This window comes from Catharus ustulatus, chromosome 1, assembly GCF_009819885.2.
Source record: "Catharus ustulatus isolate bCatUst1 chromosome 1, bCatUst1.pri.v2, whole genome shotgun sequence".
NCBI lineage: Eukaryota > Metazoa > Chordata > Aves > Passeriformes > Turdidae > Catharus > Catharus ustulatus.
Genome location: NC_046221.1, coordinates 118,065,586 through 118,092,593, shown reverse-complemented (window position 1 = coordinate 118,092,593; position 27,008 = coordinate 118,065,586). Strand labels below are relative to the sequence as shown.

General features: G+C 41.4%; 1 pseudogene; it reads right to left on the bottom strand.

The window, feature by feature from the left end:
• The window catches only part of LOC116996800, a 77,457-nt pseudogene that overhangs the window by 21,745 nt on the left and 28,704 nt on the right, over positions 1 to 27,008 (bottom strand).

Here is a 27,008-nt window from a genome sequence, read left to right as displayed (position 1 = left end):
ATGAGTATAAAATACTACTAAGTTAGAAGAACAGCAGCTTCTACCCACTTTGTATAGATGCTGTAGTTCATGCAAGGGCATTTAGCTACAAATAAATGAATTAGGATGTGCATTCGACCTTGGGAAAAACGGGTAAAGGATCATGGAAGTGGATCCACATGCTTGAACTATACTAGCAGCAACTTAACCACTAATTCACCACAAGCAAAACCATAGGTAAAAACATAAAAGTCATAGTTCTTGACTAAGTTTTCACACTACAAGTCCAAAACCAAATTACAAATCTTAGTTAGCAGCCTTCATTAGCCATGTCAGGGGAGTACAGGCATCTAAATATTCAGAACTATTGACAGTGCCTACTCACTCTTTCCACCCAAACCTGAAGGCACCTGAACTCAGTTGGGTTTCAGTCCAGAACTGGGTATTTCTCCACATGATTAGTAGCAGGTGTGGAAATGTCTCGTTTCCAAGAAGCAGCTGTCAGGCACACATCTGGTCTCACCAGTGCTGCACTGTGGCCATTGGAGAGCTGCATCCAGCAGACACAACCTGTAAAAGCCCACTTTTGGTAGAAACACGAGAGAATCCAGAATGGGTTTTCACCACAGCTGTGAGGATTATGAGCCCTCCCCTGGGATCTCCAAGACATGGGGGATGATGCAGCCCCCAGGTTCTCAGGGGGCCAAAAGCAAACACCCTGCTGCAAGGCTTCTCAGCTGAATGGTCAGGAGAGAAGGAGCCCTGCAAGTAATGCAGAGCCATCCCAAGAGATAACATATATGTGTGTAAGTGTACACAGACAGAAGGATCCAATGTCAGATTAGCTATCTCAATGTCTAATGGGCTAACCTTAGAACATATTACTGATTATTACTGTATTAAAAATGACAATGATTCAGCTATCCTTGTATTTTCCAAGTTATTATCTAAGCCTGTATTAATGTTTTCCAAAAAAAAAGCTTGTATTCAATCCATCTGCCGTGGCATTATAACACCAGAGGCAAAGAAAATGATTTCTCAAAATGACACCAGTACAAGCTATCTAAATTCAAAGAAGTATTTCAAACAAATTTCCATAGGAATGAAGAAGAGACATGTGAGAGAAGAGAGTAAATTGAGCACTAAAATAAATGCTTTGTGATCTTGCTTATAACCAAACAAACAGGGAAATGTATCTTCTCTGGATGGATCGTTGCAAAGCAAAATCCAAGAGAAATTCAGAAAGTACTAAGCTGGCTTTTGCAGTTTCAATGCAAAGACATGATGAGTTTCTTGCGGACAGATGCCAAAAAACCTAATCCAAACTGGAAAGAAGAGAGGAAACCTCCTATGAGACAGTTTTTATAAAAGCTTCATTCAGGGCCTCCACCCTCATGTATTGCACCAGCCACCTTAGTTTTTCCACTCTCCCTGGTCCAAGAAATCACTGACTAGTGTATTAAAAATTCTGGCTTTAAAATGTTTGGGAATGGACAGTGACAGCTGTATATGTTTTAATAATCAGGCACAGATTATCAACTGATGTTTTAGTCAAAATGGGTATCAAGATTTAGGTCTACTAGATTACAAAACAAGTAAACATAAGTAACACAGATGGAAAAAAATTTGACAAATATTTCAAATTTCTCAGTCCCTCCAAGAATCAGACACTTTGTAGTGGAAAAGCGTAGTCAGGTTATTAAAACACAACATCAGTTACCTAGAGATACAGATTACACCCTGTTCCCAGTCCAGTAAATAGAGGTGTTTTACATTTTTAACCAGAACTTCAAACAAATGCACTTCTCCTTCCTGCTGTACAGTCAACTTCCTTGGGAAAGGCATTTAACCCCTCAAACTTCAGCATTTCCTTTTCTAAAAGAGATATATCCCTCTTATATCTTTTTCACATTAGGAATCATAATTAATTTTTCACAAAAATACTTTGAGCTACAATTCTCCACAAACTTTCATAATTTTTAAAAAGATTCCTTTAACTAACCCCCCTGCTTTCTACATACCATTCACGTGCAGCACATGTTTTTTCCTCACTTATGACTTATGCCAAGAACCCCCGGCTACAAGTGCAGAACTTGTTAAAAAGAATACCTTGGATGCTGGTATTACTTTCTGCTCTTCCGGGAAATAAGTGGTTGTCTCTCTGCACCTGACAGTGTATTTATAGTGAAATGTGGTTGATATATACACTCACAGTTCTGGGAACAGATTTTTTTTATGTGTGTGACTTACTTTCTCTTTCCTTCTTTCTCCCCAACACCAGGATTCAGCTTCCTTAGGCTTTTTCTGTCTGACATGGCTTTTGTGTCCCATTCATTTACTGTCAGAACTCCATGTATTGAATGGCAGCAACTAATAAAACTATGCTCATCTCTTTATGGCTTTTCATAAAACTACTCCACTCTGAGTCTTTTTTTTTTTTACTTACTTCTGCTGTTACTCTGTACACACAGTGTACTGAATAAAAAGCTCCCTTGCAATTGTGTGAAATAGCACTTAACACCTTCACACAACTGATATTTCTAAAAAGGGTATTTCATTTCTCAAACATTCTGAAATTCACTGAAGTCTTCTGTGCCATCTGTTTATTCTTTTTAAATAAATAACTCTGTTAATCATGGCAACCATTATGACAAGCCACCAATATTTATGAGGATGTAGCAACACTCACAGGAACAGAAAAAGTGACATATATATGAACAGCAAAGAGGTTCTATTTCAGCTTAAGGTGAACTTGGAAGGAGTCCCCGGTGCCAGAATGAAGATGATATCCTTACATGCAACTCAGGAGCACTGAGGTGTAACTATTTCGTCAATGGATGTCTGTATTCCCACATCCAGCAAAGACCCCCCAGGGGATTCCAGCCTGTCTCGAGTCAGACCCACCATTTCTTGAAGGAGTTCAAAGGGTTGCTCAATGACATCTTCATGAGATCAGCCGCACAGCTGGCTTTCTGGTGAGGTTGGCTGGCTTTAAGTGGAAACTGTCAGTATCTGCCAAATGGTGGCCAGACACCAGAACAGCCTTTCCAATTAGTGGAATACCCCATTTGATGGTTGGATGTGATTTTCCCGTGTGTGTGTGCATGCTCCACCTGCGTGCTACCACATCTGAAGGCTGCGGCGATGCCCTCGCAGGGAGCCTGTCGTCCCAGGTGAACCAAAAGGGAGTCAGGCAGTCTCCTCCTTGCTGGGCCAACAGAAGCTGTTTCAAGTTTCCCACAGCTGAAAATCACTGTGTGCAGGTTTTACGTAAGGGCCTGCTGCAGCCGGAGCGGCTCCCTTGCTGCCCACCAGTGAGCTGTGAAACACTGGTTATTAGTTCCAGATGCTGCTTCAGCGCCTTTCCTTCTGCAGAGAGTGTGCAGGAGTCACTTCTTTTGGTTTCTCAGGACTCCCCAGAAACAGAAAACACCACCAAAAGTCACTGTGGATTTGTTATCCCTCCTTCAACATCAGGCAGAAAGTCTTGTCCGTGAGCCAAAAGGGATCTGTGTTACACTCACTATGGACCTTACAGCCGATTCACAATGGACCTCACAGCAAGAGCCAGAGCCTCGTATTAAGTACCAATCCATTGTCACTGCATGTCTAATACATGCAGCAGGTGTGCCAGCTCCATGACAGTCCCAGTCACACTCTAGCAGGAGCCTTGTTTTGGACAGAAAAGAGAAGCGCCTTGTGACAGAAACCAGAGGAACATGTCAGCTGCTTCGAAATTCCCTGGACTTGATCTATGTCTTCATGCCTCCAAACTTTCACTCTGAAGTTTTAAAAAAAATGCTTCAAAACTTTCAAACTTCTTATAGGTTTGTTTCTCTCAAAAATCTCTCTACAGAAAACTCATTTTTCTTATCACTTCTTAATTATAAGAGAGGCAAATATTGTAGATGCATCTTCTTGCCAATTTATGGTACAACATTCCTTTGCAAATTCAAACCATTTTCTTCTTACCACATTGTGATCATAATCAATACACAATTTTGGTAGAACTCACCATTTACATTCTGCATATTTGGGGGTAAAAAGGAATTCAGCTTTAATTGTTCATGAGAAAAAATGGGCCAATAGAGAAGCTGAGCCTGCATTTTTCAGACATATCAGAAAATAAAACTTCTTAAAGCCTGAAAACATTCCAGTGTAAAACATTTTGGGCTCACGGAAAGGTAATTGTGAAAATATACAGGCCCTGTGTAAACATTAAAGTATTTACGAGGTCCTTCAAGGATTTCAATCCGACAGATTGTTGGCTCGTCTTCACTATCCCTGTATTCGTAATTTCTATTGTATATCCTTGGTTATGAGGAGTGCAGTAACTACCAGTGCACTTCCAAGGGCAGTGGGTCAGCAGTGTGCTTAAACTCAACCTCCAGCCCTTCCAATCAAATCCCTCCAGCCCTTCCAATCCCTGGCCTCAGCCAGCTCCACACTTGCTCCTCACCCACCCCTCTGTGGAAGCCTGCAGCTCCAAACCTGGAGGGTGCAGTGCCAGCTCTCATCCTCGACATTTTAGGAAAGGGAATGGCTAAGATTGGAAAAGGTTTATTTTAGATTGGAGGAAAGGTTATATCTGTTGGTATTTACTCTAGCATGGGAAAGGCAATTTGTTTTATTTGTTCAGAGTCTGCTCTAAAAATAAACAGTAATGCAACTGGAATTTTGGGCTTCTTTTTATGGTTTCACCAATCTAAATAAATAAAATCATTTTGATTCATGTAGTACCTTTAACTAGTAGCTTCATTAAACAGTCAAAACGAGAGCAGGTAAAATCATCTTCTAGAGTTGATGAGAAATTTTGCCTTTACATAAGGCTTTTGTTTAAGAAATTGACAATACTTGGCAAAGACAACAGACACTGAAAGCCACATGAGGCATGGAGGCATTGTTTTCTCCTCTGTAACTGAGAATATTTAAAAATGAATTGGTTTGGCCAAAGCAATGTGAGAAAATGGGGCAGGCCTGAAAACAGAACTCCTCCTGCTTCCCTCCATATAGCCTCTCTGTCTCCTTTGAATATTCACAATTATACAATTAAACTGTTTGCATGTGACTTTTTTTCCTAGTAGATTTGGACACTGAAATCACTTCATGAAAAATTTGAAATTTGGGGTGAAATTTAGCAGTGGAAATCATGTCTCTGTTCTCTGAGGATTAAAGCTGAAAAGACCCATTAGTTCATCTTTGAAGCTCATTCAGTGTCACTGAGTTTTGGGGTTTTTACCAAAATTCCTATAAAGAGAGAAAATCAAGTCTCCTGAAAGCTACAGAGCTAAGTAGCCTTGTTTACCACCACCTGTCAGAAAAGCATGCCTCCATAACATAAATATTTGGGTTAATATACAGCAGTAACTCTGCCCAGCTGGAGGTTTGCCTTCCATTCATGCTCAGATTAACCTTCTTCACACAGATCCATGTGCACCAACTCTTCTCTTTGTTTTGCTGCTTTTAGGAGCAGTTCTGGATAACCTGCATGCAAGCACAGTCTGGAGGCTGGTGTACAGTGAAGCAAGCTGGCATAAGCCCCTGGCCAGGTTAAGAGGATCATAAAGGGAGACACGCTGGGCTGCCCCACAGAGCTGCTGCAGGTGCAGGAGGGAGCAATGTATCCTTCCACCCATCCCAGATGGGCACCACCAACAGCCCCACACTGAAACCAAGGCAAGGCTGCTCTGCTGCTCTGGTTCTGCCACAGTATTTTTGTCAGGGGTTCAATTCCACTGTTTATGGCTCACACAGCTGCTTCTCGGGTAATGGGATCACCCCAAACTCAAAACCCAGCACAGGAGACTAGGCAAAAAAAAGGAATAAAAATGGTTCTTTACCATGTTTTCTTAAACCTGACATAGGCTTAAAGCCCAAACATAATTTTAACAAATCTCACCCACATCTCAACACCTTCTCTCCATCTTTTCTGTGGTAGCCAGGATTCTCCTGAGACAAAGCATGGCCTCGTTACAGCAGCTCCCTTTTTCCTTTGTGTAGCCAGAAAAGGACCCAGCTTCCCCCACAAACATCCAGAAAAGAATGGGCTGGATGCCCTCGATGCAAAAACTTTGCCAAGTCCACTACCTAATGATGTCTGTCAGTAAGAAAGCACCAAGGAATCATAAAACACAAATCTCCTCAAAGAGGCAAGACAGGATGCACACATGTTGCACCATGTTGGCAAGCTGTCTTTGAGTGAATACTTATGTCAGCAAGATGAGAAAGGAATCTTTTCATGTAGTAGTTGCTAGTGCAGGCCCAAACCAAAAGCACCCTCCCAAAAGTCTGGTGACTTTCAAATCCAAGGTATCATCTAAAAAAAAAAAAATCACTAATTACCCAAATTTTATTACAGGCTATACCAAGACCTTGGAACCCAAATAACCCTCAAACTTGGGTTGGCTCATATTCTGGATCCTATGTCTGCATTGTGGGCTAAGGCAAAACTAGAAGGGAGAAAGAAAAAAAAATCAGCTTTGCTCTATGGATCTTTAATATAGGGCCACCTCTGATACACTTTAGAAAAATATAATGAGACCACTATAATATATATTCCAGCCAAAATTCTTGGCTCCCAAAACCAGTTTTATATGGCATGCAATACAGAAACACCCAGGAGACACTATAAGAACTTTGACAAGGCTAATATTAAGCTAGAACAAAACAGAACTACTGGCACCAACTCCACTCAGCTCTTAAGTAAACTTGTCCCATTAAAAAGTAGCCTCTAAGATATTTTCTCTCTGAAGTGTATAGTAGCTTATAAAAAGCAGGAAGGGTTGCCAAGTCATAGATGTGTTCAAGTACTCCTTACCCTCATTAAGGAACATTCCCTGGCAGCCAGCAGCTTTGAGTGCTCCAGTGAACCAGATTTTATAAGGGGGGGTGTTTACAGTGGTGTGCAATGTAGCTGGAAATCATAGTGCACTGTAGCAGTCCTGTACTAGATACAGCTGTGTTTGGAGCCTTATCACCCAGAGCACGGAATAAAACAGGCATGGTGATCAATGAGGTTCCAAAAATATAATGAGTATTAAGAAAACAAATCTTAAGCCTCCCTGCTCCATAGGAAGCAGAGCATCCAGAGATGACAGTGCTTAAATACAAATTAGGCAGTGAAATACCACTGAAGAGCCAGGTCTCGCTTCCACCAGTTTTGTATGTAACAGTATTTACAGAGATGTCTTCGCAGTCAGTGTGTAGATAATGTGGCTTCTCAATGTACCCACTGATTTGTGCAGCAGTTGGGAGTCACATTCCTTTGTGGAGCTGGGCCTTGATGCTGCCCCCCCACCTTGTTCATCTAAGGGCTGTTTTTGTTTCTCCATTCAGTGTGTGGCATGTTTTCAGCCTGGGGATATTATCCAGACCTGTAAGAGGAATCAACAAGATGATCAAACACAGAAGGCCTTATCATCCTTAACACTAATGAAGAACTAAGAGAAGATCCACACTTTGACAGTATCAGTGCTGAGGACCTAAAATCCCATGTTCTTTTGAGTCTGTCACTTTTCTTCTCTGCTACCAACCAGGTGAGGTTTACCCAAGATTTTTCAGTTTCTATTGAAGAAGGATCCAAATTTATGCAGCATTTAAGCAAGCTGTTAGTTATCTGAATCTTTCACTCTGCATACACAAATATAATTTATCACCTGTTTATAAATACATGCTAGCTACCAGTTCCGACATAGCTAACCCCTGTCCTTGTTTTGATTTGGAGAATCCAGCAATACACAGTTTATACATTTTGTGATGTTTCAGGAAAATACTGAACAAAGAAAATGCAGAACCTGGCACGAATTTAACTGTGTCACTCACACTTTCCCAGTGCAACAAACCCTCAACCAAGCTGTACCACCAGAGAAAGAAGACAGCCTCTGCAAAATGACATCTGAGTACAGGCATTTGAAGATAAAAATACTACTAAAGTGTAGCAAATAAGTGGAACTTTCAAACAGCAAAGCCTTACATAAACTGTGTGGTCACTGAGATAAAAGACTAAAGAAGCAAATAGGCAGGCTCCCACAGCATCTTGTTAGCTGCAGGATCAGTCAGAGAGAAAAAAAGAAAGAGAAACCTTGGTTCACAGGGAAAACACATGGACAGAAAAGTTCATTGTCAGACACCTTTCTGTAGAATTTCTGCTCAAGAACTTCTGGTGAAGTTTCAAGGATGCTCAGAAGCAATAGGAAAGAGAGATAACGTGTAAAGAGACTACTTTTTTTACTGTCTTGTCTTAATCTGTGTGTTGCCCATGCTAGGTGAAATAACAAGATCTAGGGCTCGGAATTCTTACAAATACTTCATGTTAGGCCTCATAATTTGTTTCAATTATTATATCTTACTTTAAGAGGCAGACCAGAAATCTCTTGAGTCACTATTCAGGGTTTAGGATGCCCAAGTATAAGAGAGATGGGGATCAATCCAAATCCCAGAGGTCTAAAGTGGCTGAATGGTGAAGTTTCATTTGTTTGAGAGAATAACAAGGTAACAGAGCATCCAAGAAGTATGCTGGAGAGACCAGGGACATAGAGTCATATACTTATAGAATGGTCTGGGCTAGAAGGGCCCTTAAAGACCATCTGGTTCTAACCCCCTGCCATGGGCAGGGACACCTTCCACTAAATCAGGTTGCTCCACCCAACCTGGCCTTGGGCACTGCCAGGGATGAGGCATTCTCATCATAAGTCTTCCTTATGTCAGATCTAAACTTATTCTCTTTTAGTTTAAAACTGTTGACCCTTACCATGTCACTACAGACCCAGACAAAAAGTCTCTCTGTCTCTCTCCATCTTTCCTGTAAGTCCCTTTCAAGTATTAAAAAGCTGCAACAAGGTGTCCCAGAGCCTTTTTTCCAGGCTGAACTACAACTCTTTCAGCCTTTCTTCAAAAGGAAAGGTGTGCCAGCCATCTGATCATTTTTGTGAACCTTCTCTGGACCTGTTCCAAGAGATCCATGTGCTGAGGGTTCCAAATCTGGATTCAGTGTGCCAGGTGGGTCTCACAACAGCAGAGTAAACCTGCTAGTCACACTTCTTTTTACACAGTCCAGGATAAAACTGGTTTTTTGGGCTGCAATTACACATTGCCAGCTCACATCTGATTTTTTGCCAACCAGTATCCCCAAGTCTGCAAGGCTGCTCTCAGTCCATTCATTTCCTTGTCTGTACTGACGCCAGAGATTGTCCCAGCACAGGTGCAGGACTCTGTTGGACTTCATGAGGTCCACAGTGGCCCACTCCTCAAGCCTCCCAAGGCCCCTATGGATGGCATCATCCTTTCCCTCAAGCAGACAAACAGCACTACTCAACTTTTCATAATCCACAAACTTACTGAGGTTACAATTCCACTGTCTGTGATAGTTGCTGGGGCCTGCCTTTTCATCCTTCTTAAAAATAGATATGAAGTTTCCCTTTTCCAGTCTCTAAAGACTTCACCTGACTGTCATGACTTTTTAAATATGATGGAGAGCAGTTTAGCAACTACATCTGCTATTTGAGATATATATCAGCCTATTCAGACTATGTCTAAGAGGATTTAGGCTAAAACTTGGCAGTCTGTAAAGCTGTAAAATCCTTACCAAGATGTGATGCTCTGTATTTTGCTATACCGTATTGGTATAATCTGTGATCAGGTTATCCAGAAACTTTCTGTAATGCACTTGCAGAGAAAAAAAAGGAGTGGGAGGAAAATGAAATTATATATATATATATATGTGTATATATATGTGTCCTTCAAGTGAATAGGACCTCACTCTGAACCAGAAAAGCAGTTATAATTCTTTCCATGAGCTTGTCATCTAATTGGAATACCATGGGAAACTTTATGGCTTCTTCCCTTCTGTTTTATCTGCCGTGGTACATATAGAAGTCATCCATAATGTCACAGATTGTTTTTATTTCCTCCTACTGCATTGCTGGCAATTTTTCCTCTCATGATAAATAGTTAGATTATACCCAGCATTCAATGTGCTTATTAAAACCTTTCAGACATGGCTACATTTGGAAGAAAATGTGGACAAAGTGAGTCGCCAACATTCTATTTTTCTAGAGGGTCATTTGAAGCTAAAAGGTTGTCCAGTAGACCTCAGTAATGGGAGAAAAGTGAAGTGTCCTGCAAAGAGCTCTGGCTGTGGATATATACCTAATTAATTCCTAAAGAACATCTCAAAGAACCAGCATTTCTGCTAATTATTTTATAGAAGACAGTATTACAGAGTTGTCACTACCGAGGATAAATACAGACCCAGTACTTACACTTAGGAGAGGAAAAGGTGCATATTACCTGGCATAAATGCCATGAAAAAGCTTTGGAAACTGGTTCATACACTGAAAGACAACACATGTTGGATTAATGTAGATTAAAAAAATAAAGGATGCAACTTTTTTCCAAGCTATTCATTTAGTCTTAATGCAAGCATTTCCAGAGAACAATTCTTCTTACCTCCCTTTAGTTGCTGTCCTTGGATGGCAGGAATCACCACCTGAAAGTGTACATCTTATGGTACCCAAAATACAGGAATCCCAGACCAGTCATCCAGAAGTCAAACCATACTCCATCATACTCTGTTGTTTTCCTCTGTTCTACAGCTTTTGCTCACAAGAAACAGTGACAATGGTCTGTGAAAACCCCCACTGGATTCTCAATCGGACCACTAACAAACATCATCCAGCTGGGCTTTACGGAGCACTTACTGCTCTCAGGACTGCATTGGTAATTCAGATCCCACCATAAGCCTGAAGAGAACAGGAGATTTGCATTCTTTTTGTACAGCAAAGAGGGGAACTTGTTCAGGATCAGGGTCTCCATTTTCCCTTTTTCTCTCTAAGCCCCAGGTCTCAGAGAACCCACACAGCCTCTGCAAAAAACACGGCACAGAAAAATTACAGCTCAGCGTCATGAGAGATCTCACCATTTTCGCCTGTAAGGAGCAGAAGGTTCCACATCCAAGTAGGGAATGCATCTCAGCTTCATGAGGGAACTTGCTGAACAAGTTACCAACCATCTTGGCCAATATGACAGCCAGCACCATCAATGAGGAGGACTGGATATCATTTGTGAGCTCTACCTAAAGAAAAAACAGAACAAAGGACTTTGCAGGTTTGGGTTGGGGTTTTTTTTCATATACCTGGAGATGAAGGCAATGGCTGCACAGGACAACCTACCTCTTTCACAAGGGAATGGAAAGCAACCTCCTCCTTTTCCAGGTATAGGTTATCAATCAACACTTCCACAAGAGAATCTTGGCTGATGCAGTGACAGTTCCCCCTCCCATCCCTGTCAGCTTGAAGCATGACTCTTACATTAAAACTGACATCTGATTCCCATATTTCAGATGGTTTATGATAATTCTGATGTAGAAGAGGATAGTAAGTAGAGATGAAATAGCCAGATTGCTTGAAATAGCTTGGCATTGTGACAAATATTTAAAAATGCAAACAAATCCAAATATCTTTTCTTTCTTGCTGAGCTTAGGAGATATAAAATTGTTTTCCCTCACTCCTGCTTCCTGACAGAACAAGCTCCTTGTACAAACATTGTCTTGAAGGATGCCAGAAGATGAATGAAGCAGCTTCCAGCAGAAGTCCAGCTCAGGAGATCAAGCAGAAGGAACATCAGTCACCATGCAGAACAATGTTGGGCATGCAAGGCATGGTGCATGGGTCCCTGTCCCCACAGCCACAAACCTATGAATTGGCATGAAGTTCTGGTTGTAGAAAATCATATGCACAAATTATGGTATCTCACCCAAAATGCCTCTTCTAAGTACACTTGTCCTTGCTCCCTGTGTAGTGACTGTATGTTCAGATGAGTGGTGAGGTATGTAGTATGTTTTAATCCTTTATTACCCTTGAGCTAATTTGTTTTACCTCCATGGTTGTATACAAGCACTGTAACTGAGCACAAAGGTAGACTAAATTCACCTGACCTGCTACTGCAAATGTCTGACGCCTGTGGTGGAAGTGACTTAAAGCACACCACTACAGCTGCCTTTGAATAAAGGACTCAGAATCCTCCTACACCCAAAACAGAGTGATGTGAATGTAATTAATGCTGTTTAGACCCACAATGAAGTGAGTCTCACACTCAAATTGAAGTCAAATATTTTTTATAGTGAAAACCACTGCACAGAAATATTCTCCTTAGGATGCCTTACTAAGGCTTTTTAGTGAAAATTGCCATCTCCTTTCACATCCCATTATTTCCCCTATCATTGCATTGCATTAAACAGGTATATTCATTAGCAATTACCCTGGGACTAAATACGCAACATGTCCTCATAAGACTAAGACGCTTTTGCCCAGGAACTTTTCTCCAATTCAGACAAAGTAAATTACAGCACATGGCCATTTAATAGACTTCATCAGTTAGAGATTGTTAGGCACTTCAAATATCTACATTCAAAGAATGCCAATAAACACATTTCTGCATGATAAGCTGTAGGAAATTTATCCAGACTCAAATTTTCACCCTCCTTCTGTCTCTGTTCTGGATTTGAAAAGATAACATTCAGGGTGATTTACAGCATCTCCCAACAAAGGACTCATATGTCCTGGTCAGCCATGTACAACAGAGTCATGCAACTGTTCTTTCTGCTTGGACATAGCCAGAGATTTCCAATAACACCACAGCATTCTTTGAATTTCTCTTTAAACCTAGCATTCAACTGTTTTATTTAAAAACAGGAACATGTCAGTTGAAAGGAAAACAGCAACTGTGGGATTTTAAGAATTGCTTCATCTTATCTGCTGCAACTCATTCACACAGATGGATACTCCTTTACTGTGGATTCCTTTTAAGGTTTTTTTAAAGTATCTTGCTACAGGAAACTCTTCTGGAATAAAACCAACAGCAAAAATTACTATAAAAAGCTATAAAAGCACACTGAAACTCTGAATATAAACTTGAAACTTAAACTCTGAAAAATACTTTCAAGTGATTGTTTTAACCTATACAGAATATCTTCAGAACAGCCACAACCAGAGCTTGGCTCTCCAGTCACCTTTTCTTGGTTTTCATCCCATTTTATCCATTCCTCCTACCCTTCTATCCTCTAGGAAGAACAGTCAAGCTGACCTGGCCCAGACCCTCCTCCTTTATTGTCAGAAACATTCAGCCAGCATTTTACATCTGTGACTGAGAAACCCTGAGGCTTGTGCTGATTTTCCCCAGCCCTGCAGCCTTCCTGAGCACTGGGATCTGGAGGGAGGATGGGTCCCCTCTGCTCTGAATGCTCAGAGCAAGTGCCTCTGAGTTCAGTGCTGGACTTCACTTCCTCCAAGGGTTAACGCCTGTCGAGAAGAAATGCTGTTTATCTTTGGCAGGCTAGGATGGCTGAGGTCATTTTTTAAAAGACATGTTAAAAGCATTTTGAGCAATATCTTTTGTATGTAAGTAAATTTAAACTTTGGCCACAATAGTGCCTGCAGAGTTCTTCTGAACTCTCACTATAGATGGAATTTCTTGGATATAGGCAATACTGGAGGAAAAAACATAAAGAAAATGTGCAGATGACTTAAAAATCAATTATATATTTGAAGCATAAGCATAAAACCAGATAAAATAATCTATAAAATATCAAGAAAACTTTGCACAGAAATTTAACCCATAATGTGATCTTAAGATAAAGTGAAGTTGTGCACTAATTATAGATCAACTTATTTATGAACCCCAGCCTAAAGCAGTCTTATCTGAAAATTGACTTAATTTCACATTCAAATACTCAGAGAGCTAGAGAAAACCATTATTGAGAGTTCAAATAAATTCTGGGAAAGGGAATTGCAACAAATAAAGATTTACACACAAAAGATGCAGTGATTCATATAATAAAATGTATGCTGTCTTAGTGCTGAGGAAGAAGGAAGAAATCACCAAAACCTGCAGCTAAGACTCCAGTCTATTAATGGCAAGGACGATGGTAATTCAGCAGCCAAGTTCTCCTTAGGGTATCTTAACAAAAATCACAGAAGCAGAAGTTAACTCAAGAACTGTGATAGATTCAAGTAATCTCATATAAGCACATGGACAGGCACGAAACTTCATGCACACATATCTGTGCTCCTCATAAGGCTTTATTGGCATTCCCTGTTTAGAGAAGGGCCATCTGCTCCCTGCTGAGAGAGACAAAGTGCAGAGCCTCGGGATTCAGCTGCGTGGGGAAGCTCATGCTCAGTGAGCTCAGGTGTGAATTTACTGCATATTAGCTACTCTGCACTAACAGCCCGTTTGGGTACCCTTGGTGCTTGGGAAGTGAAAAACAGCATGTTTCACCTTCAAAAAGGAGCCAGCCTAACTCACACAAAGGCACTCTTGAAGCTAACCTGTGCAAAAGCACTCTTAGTAGGTACTAGAATCATCCACCCAAGGGAATTAGTGCCAAGCAACTAGCAGGCTGTAAATCCATGCTGGAGCTCCCTGCATGTTAATTCTCCCAGCAGACAAGCCCTTGTGAGCCCAGAGCAGCAGCCAAGCAAGCCCAGCCACAGCCCAGCACCATCAGGAGCCCATGTGGTCATGGGCAGGAAGCTTTTACACCCTGTCCTTTGAAAAATGCCTATGTATACAAACCAGCTCCTAAAGGATCTCAGAAAGGAGCAAGTTATACAGATTATTACAGAGGGAGAGAGAAAACATAGGTGACAAAAGCAGAGAAAGGAGGGAGGGAAGTTTGGGGCAATCACAAAATGCCTACAACTCTACAGCTGTAAAGCCTGATGTTTCATTTATCGATATTCATTCCAAGACTGCATTCTAGGGGCTGCTCTTTAGGATGCAATTTACTCTCTGTGCATATTGCCAGATTTTTTTTTGTTGTTGTTCCTTTTGATCCTACGGGTGAGAGAGGCTGTGCCAAAAATGTCTTTGCCTAGGGCACCCATCTATGCAAAGCCAGCAGCTCTAATAGGCACTGGAAGCACTCAGTGCTGACACTTCATACATCAGCAGCCTAGTAAATTGTACCTACTTCTTTTTCAATAATCTCTCTATATACAAAATCCTCAAAAATGTAATTTACACACAAAGAGACTACAATTAATTTATCAGCACAGTTATTCAATCCTCTTTAGACATCATCTTTGTCACCAGAGGAACTTTTCAACAGCCCCCAATAGTCTTAAGTTTCTCAGGCCTCCACATCATTATAATCTATTAGGCACCTTCATGTTAGGTCTGTTTTATTATATAACACATAATTATGCATTTCATTAACAGCATCACCAGGCACAGTACATCAAAGGGAGAAAGGCAGCTGCCCAGGAAATTCAAAAAGATGCAGTTTACTTAAAGCTCACTGTTAAAAACCTCCTCCACTTTCAGTTAAATTGTGACTAACATGTTTCAAAGATTTTACTCTGGCTCAGAGAGCAGAGTCCAAACAACCTCATTAGGCACAAGGCTGCTGACACAGTGAATATTCCCTGAACTCTTGATATTTCCAATAATATAAAAGAAAAAAATCATCAGCTAGCTACATAGTGCAAATCAATTTTATTTCTTCTACTGAAAACCCACTTAGCCAGAGATCTCTCTTGCTACTCGCAGCCTACAGGGACAAATGCAGAAGTGAGGGTCCATCAAAAAGAGAAAAAATATGTATTTGTTTTGCATTTTAATTATTTTTTCAAGATTTGTTCAAATAGAAGAGCTGTCTGGCTAACCAAACAAAGACAAGGCAGAATATTTTTCCTTCAGATGATATAAAAATCATCATCCTTGGAAGAAACAAACACCCTGGAAGAGATCATTTTGTCATTTTTCACAAGGTTACACTAAACTAAAAGGCTTGGAATTAAGAAGACACTTAGGAAAAGAAACAGGACAAAGGTACAAGGCAGTATGTATGGGAGCAAGTTTAAAAAGGGGGTGGATGGGAAAGGACATGAAGTCTCAGTACTACCAGCCAAATCAAACAGTTTTGGAGTTGAGGCTGCAGCTGGCACAATACACTCCCTCCAGGCACAGTTCCCCAGTCTTCTCCCAGATTTTGTGGAAGAGTACACACTCCCCCTGGAAAGCACCTTTCAGTTCTCGCGCGTACAACCAGAACTTCCCTCATTGGAAATTTTTGCTCCTATTTATAAAAGACACCAAGAAAAAATTGTTCATAGTCAAGAGAACATTTCCAAAGGGTGGAAGGCTTGTAGCCAGAGGAAAACTTTTGTTCATTCTTCTCTTGGAGCAAATACGAACAAGGCTGTAAGCTAACCATTTGATGTAAAAAATGGAAGAAGACTACAATTCCCTATTCACAGAAGTAAAAGAGCTGTGCATGCAGCTTTCTTGAGAATAGGAGTTTATGGAAGTAACATCAAACAAGATTAAGTTACTTGTATTGTCACAACCATTTCATAGACAATGTAGATCTGCATTTCAATTTCTTTTATCTTGGTCTTATCATCTGCTGGCCCTCAGCAACCTGTGTGCTGGAACACTTGAGCCACTTTAATTGCCACTTAATAATGTCTTGACAAACTATGAATTAAAATGCCATTATCATGATCCACTATTTCCATCTGGGATTATGCCAAAAGAGGCACCTTCTTCACATATCGATACAACTGAATACTCCCTTCCTGAACTTGCATTAATCTCTCTTTTTAAAACAAAGTGAAAAATATTCCTTTCCTGTGCACTTCACCTTTAAAGAAATCCTTTATAATCTTAGGACTACATTCATTAACTCAACTTGCTTTACTGTCTCCTTATCACTCACCACCATCACCGCTAAAAATTTTTGGAAAAGTGGGATACTGCATTACAGTAAACATAAATCTCCTCAAAAGTCACGATTGTCATGCTAGCCCTGAAAAGTTATGCACTAAAGTTCCCTCACCCTGCTGAAAATTATTATTTCTTGCAGCCTGAGGCACACGAAGCTGTGCATCACACTCTACAAAGGGCGGCACACCCAGCGTAGGTTCACTGTGAGGACGTCCTGCCAAACCCTAGTGCCAGGAGGATTGCACAATTAGTGGGATTCTTCCTCTTCCAGAACTCAACACCATTAACTATTCCAAACCATTACAAGGAGTAGGCAGCCTCTAGTACCCTAGAGCTTAACTGCTGCCAAGACAGAGCACGAAAAAATATCTCAATGCAAGGCACATACTTTTTAAGCAAAGTACTCCTGATGAATCACACTGGTGCACTACTTCTTCATTTAACTTAATTCATAGTGTTAAGTAAGCTCTCATGCCAGTTTTCTCTGATGTGAATTTAAATATTTTTGTGACTTTTTCTGAAGCCAACCAGCATTTTGTTGATGATTTCGTTAGTAGAACATTTTTTTTTCTACGACCTAGTACAGAAGCGGGACATTGACTGCTAAAGAGAACACAGAAATACTCAGCATGGCTAAGTAATCCCTGGAAACATATTAAAATCCTTTGAGTCTCAGTCCTTGGAAACTTGATGGAAAATGCTGTACAATGATTTCTTGTCCCTCAAGGCCTATAAATACACCTGTTTTGACAGGTTGTGGCAATGGATGCAAGTGGTATCAGAAACAGTATTGGTGATAGCAATGACTCTTGCCAAAATCCCCTGGAAAGACATCTATCAGTGATTTTTTTTCTGTAATCTGGCTCTTCACCTTATGTACAGAGCAGACATAAAACCCTGAAAGGAGGTTTCAAAGCCATCTAAATCTGTGTCAGAAAGGTAACACTGGTGCATGTTGTGTCAAGTGAGTTTTCTATTAATAAAAAGAGCAGCATTGTGTATGTGTGTTGCTGAATATGCCCAAACATTCAGCAGGCTCACATATTAAATCTTTTCAAAACAAGCTCCGTACTGTATAATAACCCAGCTAAGCAAGCTGGTACTTTTTAAACTCACAGAATTGCAGAATGCTTTTAATTATGATTCATGAGCATTTTTTAAAATAAAGTAGACAACTTCAGTGAATCTTTGTTGTATTTAAGTGAAGCTAAAACCGATATCTTCAGAATGCCAGAAGTCTTCATGTCCCCAGCTCCTGAGGTCTAGAAAAGGCTGGAGAAGGAGACACTGAACTACAGACAGCACAGAATACACAAGGATTTACCGAGCCTTTTTGACAAATACTCTACACCACAGGCTGAGAAACTCATTTCAACTTTAACTTCAGTGGGAATTAGACCTTAAGTAACAGAAAACTTACAAAATCTTGCTATTGTCTAAATGAGCACAGGTATTCATTCACTGCCAGTTTCTTAAAGAACTGCATTACAAAATCTGAGGTCCTGAAACCATTCCCCATCCCCTTCTCTGTGAGAATAGTTTCACTTATTTCATTTTCCAGAAAAGCTAGTGCCAAAAAATACACAGTGCTCTTTCCCTAGTTGGAGTAAATTCAACAGAAAATAGTAGACCTAGTGTATTGAACAGTTTGCGGATTATGCATTGTTACTCCAATTATTTTAGGATTAATTTGAATAAGACTAGAATCTGTACCAGAGTATTCTGCATCTCCTCCTCTTTGTAAAAAGGTTTCAATCTGAAAAAGTGTTGAACTTTTGTTAAACCACCTGAACATACCGGGCTCTTCACAACAGGCAGTGGAAGGAGAGCAAATGCTTACCCTGTTAGGAATATCTGCAGGCTCAAAGATTTTTGAAAAACTGTTTTACTCAAGTTTAATCTTTTCATTAGAAAAAATATCAGACAGCTCAGTAACAGAAAGCTAGGCCTTGTCAAAACAATTTCTGTGAACCATCTCAGGTGTAATCAAAAACGGAAAGTGATCCCTAAATGGTTTAAGCGTGATGGGATGATGCATTAAACAGCCTAGCAGTGGGAAGAATCTGCCAAATTATTTTCCAAATAATTATGCACTTCCTCTGCCTTCTTTAAGGAAACATGATGTGAAAAATCTTGAATACTACTCATTTGTCCCAGCTTCTGCAAAAGATTTTCCTTTCCCCACCAAAATCAGATGGAAAAGAAGCCTTGTGGCATTCTTTCATGAGGAGTTAAAATTAAGACTGTGGCCATGGAGAGAATCCAAAGCTAAATTCACTATTGAGTAATCCTGCTGGAGTAACAGCATTTAAGGCATCTATTTTTGAACTATTTTTAAGCAACTAAGGAGGAGACAATTTGAACTTGCCTGTTGGGTGGGCACATATGCCTTCCTGCCCTTTCAGTAAGGACTCTGTAGGACATGCCGTGTTAGCCAGCAGTGCAAAAAAATGCTCCCTGATCCAGAGCATGCACATGTGTACTTATTCTGAAACATGGGTCAAAATCTTCTCTCATCTACACCTATGTAGCACAACATGACCTGTCATGAGCCTCTACTGCATTCTCACACAGCAGTGCGTCTCCTGACAGAGAGTGTGCTCCCTATCATTTTCTCTCCATGTCTGTTCCAGGAACACAATGTCCCTTTCACGCCCTTCCATCTTGAGCAAGTCACAGGAAGGCACAATCAGAAATCTCCCAAGGTCTGTGCTGCCAAAGTGTGCTGTGAGGATGCAGTCATTTGTTACAGCCAGTTCTCCCTTGTCTTCATCTGTTGCCTCCCGAGTATTGCATACACTCTGCTAAACAAGTGGGAGAAAGGGAAAAGTATGACTCAAGCCTTCCAAATAAATTATGTTTTCTTTAAACAAGGGTCAGACTGAGGAACAGGGTGAAATGGGAGCAGTATAACTAGAGTGACTTGATGTCGAGCATTTGCTGCATGATCTGAAGCACCAGGCAGCACAACTCCAATTGTCTCCACAGTCTGTGCAACTTTGTCCTGTCTGAAGTCAGCTATTGCTGTTTCACACATTGCAGCAGCAGCTCAAAAATCACCTGCTGCTGCACAGCTCACCAATGGATAACAACCTGCTTGGCCACTGCCAGTTTGGGGTGTTAGTTGGGATGATTTTGTTTTAGAGATACAAGAAAAGAGCTCAGATCTGGGTCTGCAAGCTCTGCTCTGCCACATCCTCTAGGCACTCAAGAGTTTTTCCATCATCATTCTTTGATGAGAAAAGAGCTGTCCTTAGGACAGGTCCCCACTGGACGCCATTTATACTCCTCTTTTCCTCAATGCTTCCACTTTCCATGTACTTTCACAGCTTCCCCTTGATGCCCATCTCCATTCAGTCTTGCTCATGACAGCAGCATGCCTTTCATCCACGTTCACTGTGTGTCCTGGACCCAATCTTATTCCTCTTCCAAAAAACAGAGGACATGTAGAAACCGTAGCAAATAAAAAGTTGTTCTGCCCCAGGGGGACCATGGTCTTTCCTTAGGGATTTACCTCTCTCAGGACCTACAGTAGGAGCCTCCATCCCACCGACACATCGTGCCCAGCACAGCAGCTGCTGTGCTGTGTAACCACTCACTCCTGTTTCAGCAGGGTCCAGTAATCAAATGGGGATTTCTGGCCCCAAGCCCCCATTCATCAGAGCACCCAGTTACATGGGGAGTTTCATTCAAAACTATTATGAACCCCTCGGGCCAGAAAAGATAATTTAAAAAAAAAAAAAAAAAGGGTTTATTGTGGTAGTTTTTGTACTAGAGATAAATAATTTTTCCAAAATTTGTAAAAAACACTCTTGGCAGCATTATGAAAGCTTTAAAGTTAAAAATATAACAACAGTTAATGGTTTCAGATGCTTTCATGTAACTGGAAAATGCCTTTAATATGGAAACAAATTAAATTTGGCAAAGAATTAGTTCTTAAGACATCCCAATTGCATTTTGCAATTCAAAAAAAACCTGAAAATAGATAAGATACTGTGAATTTAAAATAACTTCTGCATGTTAAATTCTTGTGAACTTTCATTAAGGTTTGTGTTACATGTCCCAAATGTACCACTGCATGTTGTAATACACTACATCCCTTTATTTATAAAATACTTTTTAAAGCTACTGATAGCTAGAGCCAGAAAAATGACTATATAAAAATCTTATCTTCTCAAATTACAACTTAATTTCCAATGTGTGTATTTAAAAGAGAGATGCAATCTCGATTTCAATATTTCAGATGCACAACTGAACTTTCAGTGCCAATTGAATCCATGTACAATTCAGTTGTGTCTGTTTATTTTACTGATAAAACTTGGTACCAAAGCTGACACAGCTACATTAGAGATAGAGCTGGATTCTCTTCTAGTTTGGGAATTACCTTCAGGCTAACCAACTGTCCCATAGTTGTAGTTCTTCTTTACAGATGATTTATGAAGGAATCAGGGGGGACTTGTTCTGACCTTGGGCTGAGTTCACAAGGCTACAAGAGAAAAGGGGCTCATTTCATTTTCCCTACAAGAATACATCCCTTATAAAATGTTTCAGTGACCTGACAAATTGTTTATCATCCTTATAGAGCAGTATTTTTTAGGTTAGAACCCAAGAAGCTTTCATTTGGAATGCTATATTGTCATCTCTTGAGAATTTTAAAATTGGATTTGGCTTGGCCTCTTAGATTAAACTACGTCTCCCACGATGCACCATGTATTGGGCCTCCAGTTTCTTTGGTGTTTCATGACAAATATTTCATTCCTTAAAGAAAAAATGTTTACATAGAACAACGAGGTTTTTGTAAAAAAAATCTGAAGTCCTCATTTTTGGTCAAAAACAGAGGAGAAGCAAACTTTTTGAAATCATTCTAAACCGGGTGGTTGTGAAAAAACAAGCTCTTACAGACTTCAGTGTTTACCATCACTCCAACCACAGAGTTATTTTACTACATTTGACCATAAGATCATATCAATCTTACTTGACCATAAGATCTTTCACATGAACAAGAAATTAATGTATTTCAAATGTATTCTCCTGCCTCCTGGTATGCCAAAAGCATATTCAGCTCTCAGAGAATTTTTCTCCTCGCACCTCAGCTAACTATAATCCTTATCAAGGAAAGGATCGCATTTTGGATGGCACTGAGTTTGGAAGGGAAGTCCCTCCTCTTCAGCTAGCCAGATGTAACACCATGTTTTATGTGCTGAAAACAAGACTGGTTTCTCTTAAGACCAAAAGGACCGATTTAAACATTTAATTTGACATCTTGCAAAATATCCTGCTTCCTGTAATTACTTATGCTGTAAGACCTGCCCTGGAAACCTGTCATGGAGCAAGATCCAACAGTCTCCATTTTCTGAATCTCACAGCACAGCTGTGCCACAGCTCTTGAGCCCATCACTTCAGGGTCAGTTGCTGCTCCATTTGCAGGAACATAAGGGCACTGGTACAGAAGCCCAGCTCTGTGCCAGCACTCACTTTGACCATTTAATAATTTACGAAGAAAACTAGCTTAAGACAAAGTAGGTGGAAACTATGCATTACAGAAAGGCACCTGCACTCTAGCTGACTCTAAACTCAGCTGTTTAAAGAGTATTTTTATTGTTTCCTTCATGGAATCATAGAATGGTTTGGATTGGAAGGGATCTTAAAGATCATCCAGTTCCAAACCCCTTGCCATGGACAGGGATACCTTCAACTAGACCAGGTTGCTCAGAGTCCCATCCAACCTGACCTTGGCCTTTCTCTTACCATGGCAAGTTCTAAGGCAGCAAGTGCATGAGCAAGTCTCACATAAGACATAGTTTGGACTGATAACCTTTTTCACCTCCAAGTCCGGCCAGCTCTGCCAGAGCCCCTCCTGGAGTAACAACCTTTGCAGGCTCTCATTGCCTACACAACACAGCAGGCACTTATAAACCGTGGAGGGACAAACCATTTCATACTGTGGGCTGTTTTCACCCTTACTTTCCAGCTTAAGGAGCAGAGGGGAAGAGGGAAAAACAGGAGGTCAAGGGCAGAAACAGCCCTCACCCAAATGGAGGTAGGGGTGCTCAAGGCAAACAGGCACTACTGTTTCATGTAATGAGCAATCACAGAATACCCTGAGTTGGAAGAGACCCACAATGATGCTCAAAGGCACAGCTATATAGACTTTTTCTAGCATCCCATTTGTCAAGAAGAAACCTGAGAACTTACACCCAATTAATATCCACATTTAATCCAAGCCTGATATACATCATTATTGTTGCCCAGTTAATGTACAATTTATCCATCTTTGCCTGTAGAATAGAGCTCTCATCCATTAGATCTAGACTCCCTCAAGAGAAATTTGATTTAAAGTCAATGAGGATTCTTGGCCTCCTAATGATCTCTTTAGCAGCCAAAGATTTCTTCCACTGTTTGGTCTTCAAATATCAGCTATGCACTATTAGCTTACTCAACTCGAGAAGGAAAGACTCAGAATTTATATCTGTGTTAGTATTTTCAAAAATATCCTTCCTGCTTGCATCATCATCACTGCAAAGGGTTTCAAGTGCAGCATCTTGTGTCCTACAACAAATGAGCAACTCTCTGGTGAAAAACCTGCACTGGTACCCGGCAGACTTGATATGCATTTTAGAAGTTTTCTGCTTATCTTTCTAACATCTTGTATCACCATTCTGATTTTGTTATAACTTCCCTCTAGTTACCTGGATTGGGTGGTTGTCTGTGCTGTATCCTCACATCACATCTGTAAAACAATGCCCCACTTTAATTTCTTGTGAAAGGACTTGAACTTTTTGAGAGCCTCTCTCAGAGGAACTGAGAAGAGTACAGTAGTTTCACAAATACAAGCCGCACGGAGTATAAGCCGCACTTCCGGTGCCTCGACAATGTTGTTGTCTTTGTCAATAGATAAGCCGCACCCCGAATATTAGCCGCACTTTCGTTCGTAGCGAGAAGCCGTGCGCAGCTTTCACAAATTGGCCAATTAGTAACAGGATCGCGGCATAGCGGGCTTTACTGGCTCGGGGCGGGGCCAGGAAGGCTCGGCCCGCTCATGGTTGCCGACGGGGCCGGCCGGGTGGTGCTGCAGGCGCCGCCGGGCTCACTGGCCCCCCTCTCCCGTCAGCACCGCCTCGCTGCCGTGTTTGCTCGTCCTGCCGGCGGGCCAGCCGCCGCCGCCGCTGGCAGGCATGCCGGCCGCCCTGCGCCATGTTAGCTTGCCCGGCCGGCAGGGCTGCCGCCGCTGCCAGGCTCTGCCGGCGGGGCAGCCGCCGCCAGGCTCCCCGGCCGCCCCCTCCCGTCTGCACCGCCGCCGCGTTTGCTCGCCCTGGCCGGCACTGCAGGCCCCCGCACCGCCGGGCTCCCCCACGCTGCTGGCCCCGATTCTGCTGGGCTTCCCCCGCTGCCAGGCAGCCCCACCCGCCGGCCTTCCTGCTTCTGCCATGCTCCCCTGCACTGCTCGCCCCAGATCTCCCGGGCTCCCCCACACTGCTGGCCCGGGCTCTGCCGCCCCCCTGCCCCGCCCTGCTGGCTCAGGCTCTGCCGCCCGCCCCCCACACTGCTGGCCCCGCCTCTGCCAGGCTTTCCCACCTCTGCCGGGGCCGGCCGGGCTCCAGCTTGGCTTGGGGCTGCCGCGGGCTCTCACTTCCGTGTTGGCAGCTTTTAGAATTTTGTTAATAGATTAGCCGCCCCGGAATATTAGCCGCACTTCCGGGTTTCCACCAAACTTTTGGTCAAATTGGTGCGGCTTGTATTCGTGAAATTACTGTAACCCCAGAATCTGCAACAATGCATCCTGCTTATAATTTCAGGTAAGTACATTTTGCCTAAATTAGAAGCACTGAAGGAATACACAGAGAAGGGAGAGGTGAGGATTTAGTTGTTACTACATGCTGTCCGAGCAATTTCATCAGACTTACTCCAGATGACCTGCAGCAATGCTGTGGAACATGTCAGAAGTGTACATTACAAGTGAGCTACTCAAATTATAGAAAAAATTAAAAGTTCATTTTCATTACTAATGGAATATGTGTAACAAATACATACCAAATTTTCTAACCATAGCACAGTGGTCACTTACTGCAGTGCAGTTTATCATATACAGTGCTCTGCCTGTTTTAATGTAGGTGTCAAACAACAGAAAGCATGAACCCACCTCATTTCTGAGCCTTCATTCTTGTCTTAAGAACCAGATGATTTTATATACTGCTTTCTATTTCTGCCATATTGCAGACTCAGATAGACATTAACAAGCAACTTTTCATAATGGTCTGAACCCCCATCGGGTGGTCATATTTCAGTACCAACATCATGCCCATTAGCACAAGCTGTTTATTCGCAGCAGCCACATTCACAGCAATCACAGCTCCCCACATTCACAGGAGACTCTGGGACAGAGTCTGTCCTAGGAGAGTTAATCCTGTGGGGAGATTTGCCTTTGGTTTATATAACAGCATTGCATTTCCACTTTCAAATGTTAAGGAATAATCTCTTTTCTCCTTTAGTCTACTTCTGTCAAAAGCCTGATATTCCAGTGTTTCACACTCAGAGAAGGGTTTAGAGTCTTAACCTTTTCAGGATTAATTGCATTTCCCATATCCATCAGAAGAGCTTTCTTGGAGAAATAAATTTGGCCAATAAAGTGATATGCTGCTTTAATTCTGTTTGAACAGAATAGTCAAGAAAGGTTTGACAGTCAGGGTTTCTTCTTATCATATGTAATAGAAGGAAAAACAACACATAGGACAAAAGATCCAAATTGGTGCAAACTTCTCTCAGCTTGCACATAGGCACATCAACAGTACTGGACACAGACTAATACCGGGCTAGCCCAGAGCCACCTTTCCTCTTTAACATTTGTGAGACATTTTTATTGAGAAATAAAAATAAAAGGAAAGTTTAAAATACAGAATTAGCCAGAGAGCAAACACACTGTGGAAAGATGCTATTCGTCTTCACATCTAGAGCACCCTGAGGCCTGCAAGCTCAGGACACATGACACTTAAAAAGACATGGGAAACAGAAGGCTGTGGGAAGGCAAGTCATAAGGCTATTCCTTGTACTTGCCAAAAAAAATGTCACCACATCTACCCTTTGCCACAAAAAGCTGAGGATGAGGGTCAAGTGTCAGCATGGGGGGTAGAAACAGGCAGCCAAGAAAGAAGAGGTGGGCAGATGCCTGTGGGGTCTGCCATGAGGGAAAGGGGGAAAAAAAAGCATCTTACAAACCTGTTCACTACAAGTCCCACATTCATAACTGTTTCCAAATGGAAGGCTGTGAAAAGCCAAAACAAACATTCCCAATTCTTTTTGAACCCATCAGACAATATAGGAAAAATATGTGCATTTTATGGTTTGAGGGCACAACCTTTTAATTATGTGTTTGCATCGTCATGTCCAAGACCTTTTTTCTCCTCAAAAATTAATATTTCCTCAAGCAATGGAGCTATTTATCTTGGATGAACATGAATTGAAACAGAATCTGCCCGTGCAGAGAGGCGCAGAAGGGTTAGAACATGACACCTAGGGGAATTCAGAACGCACTGCAATGCAATCCTCATTTTTCTAGGGCCTTTTCAACTCGGTTGCCTACAGCTCTTAAGAGTTCCCAGATATTGTTTTGAAAACACTGCATGTGCAGAGGCACTTAGAAAACAGAGAAAAAGTACAGGTAGTGGGGAAGGTAGGGAGAAACTGAAGAAAAGAAAATGTAGGGATTTTCTCTGTGCTGGAGCTGACTGAAAAGCAGTTCCTGGCATCTAAGAGCAGCAAGTGTTCTGGCATATAATCACCTCTCATTTCTCTGTGATAAAGCACAGCCTCATGTGCAGAGGAAAATGTCAATCAACTGCTTTTGCCCCTAAAGACTTATACCTGCAGAAAGACTGTAAGGTAACAGTAATGATACTTAAAATATATTGAGGCATTATGAGGAAATCCAGGCCTACTTTGAAAAAGACATTATGCTTAGTCATAATTTGGGCTCTCAGAAAACTTACATCTAGCGTTCGGGCATCAACTTCTCCCCTTCAAGTCTTACAGACTTATTGGGTCAACAATTCACTTAGTAACTTCTAAAATATGCATAATAACAATAACAGAAGCAGAAATAGCAGAGTTCATTTTTACTTAATTATTTAATTGATAAGTAAGTGCTAAAGCACCAAGAAGATACTGAAGGAGTTTTTCCATAATCAATCTAGTTGTTATTTTGCAACAGAAAAGGTTTTTTGGGCGCATGACACCTTTCAAGCTAGAACATTAAAAAAAAGAGAAATGCTCCCTGCACAATTTACACAACCTATCACTAACATGGACCC